This window comes from Lactuca saligna, chromosome 8 (genome assembly GCF_052625555.1).
Source record: "Lactuca saligna cultivar CGN05327 chromosome 8, ASM5262555v1, whole genome shotgun sequence".
Classification (NCBI taxonomy): Eukaryota; Viridiplantae; Streptophyta; class Magnoliopsida; order Asterales; family Asteraceae; genus Lactuca; species Lactuca saligna.
In genome coordinates, this window is record NC_136424.1 from 126557259 (window position 1) to 126564220 (window position 6962).

A 6962-nucleotide genomic window follows, 5' to 3' on the forward strand; every position below is an offset into this window, starting at 1 on the left:
ACCTATCAAATTGCACTGGTGAAGGCAACCCAAAAGGACCATGCTACAATCTACTCAAGTACAGACTGATTATAGTTATGGGCTTAGACACCAAATCCAACATACCTTCTGCTGCCACTTTGATTTTCGGTTTTGTCACAGTTGAAATGAGCAAAAAACCTTCCCTTTAGAGTGAAATTTGAACGCAAAGTTATCGCCATCAACCTGAATTGAGTATCGTCTATCAAATCAAGAACCAAGTTGGACTCATTGAGATCCAAGCCATGTCCAGACCCGATTTCAGGAATTGTCGCTGATATTGCATATTTATACACATTTTTAGGCAATATTTATTTACATTTTTATTAATATTTGGTTATTTGCATAAATTATGATACTAATAAGGATAAATTGTAGTTTGTAGCCAAAGTAAGGCATTTTCGAAGTAAGGGACCAGAATTGACAATATTTGGAACTTTGGAGGATTGAAGAAAAGAAGAACGGAAATATCACCAAAAGATGTACTCACGACGTGAATAATTCATGATTCACGAGGTGAGTGTAGAGTTCTAGAAGATATACATGCGGGTGAAAGAGTCCTTGCCGAACACGCTTATCCCATATTCACGATGTGAATCCTTATGGTTCACGACGTGAACTCGGGAACTCAGAAAACTATAAATTCCCTTGCCCACTACGACTTGGGGAGTTTTTTTGGCTAATTGGAAGGTTACCAGAAGACGATTTTGAGCAGAAAAAGAGTTTTGTAAAAGGCTTTCAACAACAACAGGAGTAAAGATTCATAATTAGTTAATTACTTTGATAGTTATAAACATGTTTGATAATTTGATTTGTTTTTGCTTACTTGTTACAATGAGTAGCTGAATCGAGCAGCTCTTGTCTAGCTAGATGAAGCTTCGGAATTATGTTTTAGCTTAATGATTATTGAATTTGATTAGTTGGTTTATTGCTTGTGTTTGATTATCATTACCTAGCATGTTATTTTAGTTTCTTAGTTGCTTAAATTCATGTTATGTGTAGCTTAGTAACCATTAAATTACATGAACTTTAAACCTAGTGATTTATTGAACATTGAATTGCTAGAGCTAGAATCGACCAAAATCTTAGATAAGTCATAAAAGTAACTAATTTAGCTGTGCTAGAGAACATAATTTATGACTATAATTGTGTTTGCTAGATAAATCTTACATAGCTCACTTATAATTAATAACTAATTTTGTGTTTTACTTATGTGTGACCATACAAGGTATTTCATGAATTGGTAAAAAGATTAGTAAATTTGGACTTGAATTGCTAATTACATAATAATTGGTAACCAACTTTGATAATTAATAATTATTAGCTAAACATAAATAAAGAAGTGGATTCAAACTAGACATGAGTGTTTTTAATTCACTGATAGAATTATGTGATATAAGTTCATTTGGTCTTGAAAAATCAGATAAAACTCCTTGCTCTAAAATTAGGTTAATTTAATAGTAGATAACTTATTTAGTTAATACCGTTCCCTGAGATTGACACCAGACTTACCCAACTATTCTATAATTTGATTAGGTACACTGCCTAGGTGTATTTTAGTTAGTTGAGTTAGTTAGGTTATAAATATTAAAATTAGGTGTAGCTAATTGCACACATCAAGTTTTTGGCGCCGTTGTCGTATGACTAGCGTAGTTAATTATTAGTTTGTTTGCTTTAAATTAATCGATCATTTTTGTAGGGTAAAACTGCAAGAAGTTATTTTCTGTTTTAATTTTTTTCTGCATTACAGGACTCACGACGTGATTCTTTAAGGATCACGATGTGAGAACTGAAGTTCTTAGTTTTATTTATTTTAGTTCGTCTTTCTTAGTTTAGTTTTACATTTTTATCTTTTTGTTTTATTTCAGGAGTTCATGACCAGAGGTTCTAACATCCCTTTGGTGCCACCACTTGAAGATCCCGAGTCTGCAATTCACAAAAAGAAGGATAAGAACATGAATGAAGATAAAACACCAAATAAAACGCCTTTACAAGAATTCAAGTTAGTGTTCTCAAAGAAGTCGGGGAAGAAAACGGGGGAGTCAAGTTCATCTTCAAAGAACAACAGCAAGCTTGAACACTTAGATCAAATACCCATCCCAAACGAGTCTGAATATGATACCGAGCCTGAATTTGAAAAACATACAAGTGAACCCAAAAACGAGCCAAAGAACGAGATGGAAAATATTGAAGAAATGTCCATGGGAGCTTACAAAAAGAGAATTCGAGATGATGTTGGTCCTGGCTTAGTACAACCTGCTATTCCTGCCACTGCCACATTCGAGTTGAAAGGGCATATCCTTTATGTACTAAAGGATATCCCATTCTATGGAAAAGATCATGAGGATGCGTTCAAGCACTTAGATGAAGTGAACGACATTGTTGATTACTTCAATGTCCCGAATGTTAACAGAGATACCGTCTTGCTAAGGATGCTTCCCGTTACCTTTAAAGGGGCTGCAAGGGATTAGTTAAAAGCACTTCCACCTGGTATAATCACTACTTGGGCTCAAATGCATGATCCGTTTCTAGACCAATTATTTCCACTATCCAAGATAGCTAAAATCAAGAAGGCAATAACTAATTTTGAGCAAAACCCGGGGGAGTCACTATACGAAGCATGGGAGTGTTATAAAGGGTTGTTAAGGAACTGTACTCATCATGACCTTAACATTCAACAAGAAGTGTCCATATTCTATGATGGGGTCAATGTAATGACAAGACAACTCCTTGATTCTCAAGGACCGCTTACGAAGAAAAATTTGGGCGAGGTCAAGGAATTGGTTGAAGAATTTGTAAAGCATTCTAGTGAATACCACAATCCAAGGAATGAAATCGTGAAAGGAGTTGGGGGTGCACATTCTGACTAAAGATTGTCGTTTGAATGAGTATGGGAACAAAAATTCTCTAGTTTGATATTCAATTGGTGATAAACGCGATGAAGACTGGAGAAAACCAAAGAAAGAGTGGTTGCCATATGAAGAATACAAGAAGCAAAAGGAAGAGAAATATAAGCCAATTGGCCGAGGCTTCTACCAAAAAGAGCAGCCACCAACCGAGAAGAAAGTGGAATTAGAAACCATGTTGAGCCGATTCATGGAAGCATCCGAGAGAAGACACGAAGATACCGATGCAGTGCTAAAAGAACACATGAATATGATGAAGGAACAACACAAAATGATGATTGAACAGAAAACTTCATTAAGAAATCATCAAGCATCAATTCAAAGTTTAGAAGTCCAAATTGGTCAACTTACTACTTTGGTTAATAACAAAATATCTTCACCATCTCCCAAAAAGAAATTTCAATCTCACGTCATGGCCATTGATACTGAGGAAGAGGTGATTTCTGAGTTCCTAGAAGCACTAGAAGTGGAGCCAAGGCCATCTGAACCGAAGCCAAAGAAGTCCAAGCTAAGAAACGAAAAAGCTACTGAAATGTCAGATTCACGTCATGAGCTCGATAAGTTCACCACGTGGGTTCGGTCAGAATAGAAAAAAACCGTATTTGTTCCAGCTTATAAATCGCCTTTGCCATTCCTGTCTCGAGCACATCTTAGCCCATTGGAAAGGGAACATCTGGAGTTTATTCAACAAATAAAGGGTATTCCTCTTAATACTCCTTTCATTGATTCACTTTCGAAAATTCCAGAATACGCGAAGTTCCTCCAAGACTTAATAAACACTCGTCAATAATTAATTAAGAATTCTAAGGTGATTCTAAGTGAGCAAAGCTCAAAAGCTGTATTAGGAGAGTTTCCTAAGAAGATGGGAGATCCTAGACGTCTTACTCTTCCATGCAAGTTCGGGAATAATTTGAAGATTTATGCTTTAGCCAATTCTGGGGCTAGCATAAACTTGATGCCTTTTTCATTTTATCAAAAGCTGAATATTCCAAAGCTAAAGGCTACAAAGATGATTATTCACATGGCAAACCGTTCAGTGACACAACCTCGGAGCATTGTTGAAGATATTCTTGTAAAAATTGGGAAATTCGTTTTTCCAATAGATTTTGTGGTGGTGGACATGAAAGAAGATCCTGATGTTCCGATTATTCTTGGTCCCCCGTTATTAAACACTACTGGGGCTTTGGTTGATATACGCGAATCTAAGCTCACCTTGAGAGTTGGAGATGATAAGGAAATTTTTGGAATGGAAGATGGATTTCAAGGATATGATGTTAAGGGTGAAGTGTTCAATATTGATGAAGATAATGAACTTGAAGAATTGGAAAAACTGATGAAAGAAGAAATCAAGGCAATTGATCAAGTCAAGCGCACTAAACCAAGGGCATCCATTCCATTTTTCGTTGAAGTCATAACTTATACAAAACCAACATCTTGGGTAAGTAAGGAAAGTAATGACATGTATAGTGATGAAGAGGAGGTTACATCAAAGGTGACTAGCTTAGTGGTGGAGGAGGAGGAGGATATTATAAAGCTTAAAAATGACGAAAAATTGAAGACTCAAGGGATCAAACGCAAGCTCGATGGATACAAAGTCAAGGCTAAAAAGGAGAATTCTAAAAAGGCGTATATTCGTCGAGTGCAAGCTTATAAGAGATGTTTCAAGGAGCAGAAGATCCTGATGGTGGACTCATCTATAGATTCAACGTATGAGACACGGAGTCCAGCTCACGACTCCTCAAAAAGAAGCGCTTATCGGGAGGCAACCCGAGTCTGGTTTGCGTTTTCTTTCTTTTTCTTTTTGCATTTTTAGTTTTTAGGAAATCGATCATGTCATCTGAATCACTTTATGCACAATATAACATTGAATGTGGGGTCCCTAAAAATTAAGTGATAATGATAGACAAATTTGGAGTTTATAATTAATTTCATGATCAGATAGTATTCACGACGTGAGTCCAGGTTAAATGTACAATATATTCCTTAGCACATTGTTAGTCCAGCCCACTCCATGTTACAGTTTTATATTATTAAAAGGGCCCAATTTTACAGCCCACACGAACTCACGACGTGAATCCTTAAACACTTGGGACCGCAAATTTAAGATAGAATCCAATTGACCTAATTCCTATCTTATCCCCCCCCCCCCCCCCCCCCCCCGAAGTGAACATGTTTCCTCTGGTCCCCCCCCCCCCCCACGCTTCGCAATTGCAGCTAATTCCTTTATTTAGTTATCTTTTTCTTACGTAATCCTCCAAAATAGATAAGTTAATCTTCTTTACATTGATTATTGTTGACTTATTTGCAAGATTTAGGGGCTAGGGTTTGCATTTCACTTGAATCTTAAAATTGTTACCCTATCTATGTGAAGTTGTTGTTGCATGTGCGTGTGATGAGTTTGAAATGGCCTTAGGAGTGAACCCTATTGACATTGTTGACCTGATTTGAATCCTGATATGTCCAATTCTGGTTGTTGTTTACGAGTTCACAACGTGAACTTTTATGGATTCACGATGTAAATCCTGGGACTTGACAGTTTCAGTTCTGTTTACCTTTAATCTTTTGGTATGTTTTTCTTGGCTATGTTTTATGTTTATTTATGCAAATATGGCTCCTAAGAGGGAAGTACCAACTGGAGTAGCAGGTTTACACCTGTTTTACAATTTCCCAACAATGATGCCCCAAGAAATTTTGACCCGATGGAACAATCGGTTGGGGTGGCTTTACAATAGGCAAATTCAAGTTGCACCCACCATGAACTGGACACGGTTGAGGGAAGTTGGACTCATGGATAGGATGTCCCCGTTTCTGACCAAAATATTTATTGGAAACACTTATTCGTTCACTTGCTCGGGATGGTTCAACCTTTTTCGCATCCAAGAACAGGTATATAAGGAGTTTTGTGTTGATTTTTTCTCAACGGTTACATTCCAAGAGAATGTCCACGACCCCCATTATCAACAAGCTTTGGTATTCCGTCTCAGGGGTGAGTATCGGGCATGCAGCCTCATGGAATTTTCTTGGAGGGTGGGGATATATAATCCCCAAGAGGCTATGACTCCCGAGTTGGGCATGTTTTTGAGGGATGCAGCAAGAGGGTATGAAGATGGTGCTACTGTGTTTGCTTTATGGCATAGTATTGCCTCCGAAACATTCAACTCTGGAGTATCTCCGGAGAGCAGCATTCGATCTCCTATCCACCGAGTACTCCATCGATGTATTACTTTCTCCATCAATCATAGAAGGCATCGGGACACGGTGACAAAGCAAAATTTATTCTTTTTATGGTGCATTTTGCAGCCGGGAGTGTGTTACAACATTCCTTACTTTTTGGCATGCTTTTTGGCTGACTCTGCTGCTAGTTCTCATCCCGAGAGCCCTATTTGTGGATTGCACTTTATTGCATGCTTGGCCCGGTCTTATGGTCTCTCGTTCCTGACATCACTCGTTCTTTGACTTGCATGGAGGGGAAGGAGTTTACTATGGCGTATTTGGAGACGATGAGAGTTATTAGGAACTTTGAATGTCACTGGGGTATTTTTCCATCAGATTATGAGGGTGGTGAGCAGTCGGGTGACCAACCCGAACCACAACAAAGCCCAATGTGGAGGAACGTGCGAGGACGAGGAGAAGAGGGCAGCCAATGCATCTACCTGCCCCCGTGGTAGGATCACATATTGGGGATGATATGGTTGGATATTTCGATCAGCTCTCATTGAGTGTTAATTGGATTAACGAGATGGTAGAGAATATGGTGCATCATTTCAATGTGGAATAGCCTTATTACCTAGGGTATCATTACCCAATTTGCCCGAAGTGGACGGAGTATCGTGGACTAGTAGGAGATGGGGCAGGCACTAGTGGAGCTCGGGATGAAGAGGATGATGATTGATCGCTAGTTTTTGATGGGTTTTGAGCAAAACATCATTCCTATGGTGTACATGCAAACCCTAATAGCTTTTGGATCTAGTTTGTCTAATGAACTTGCAATTGAATATCCAAAGCTATAAACCCTAGATCTGGCATAAAATTAATCAT

General features: G+C 38.2%; 1 non-coding gene across 1 annotated transcript; it reads right to left on the reverse strand.

The window, feature by feature from the left end:
- Nucleotides 1-2579: 2579 nt before the first annotated feature.
- LOC145013470 (small nucleolar RNA R71) lies at nucleotides 2580-2686 on the reverse strand. Its single transcript, XR_013665028.1, has one exon. It is a non-coding gene; the product is annotated as a small nucleolar RNA R71 (small nucleolar RNA).
- Between the last annotated feature and the right edge of the window lie 4276 nt (nucleotides 2687-6962).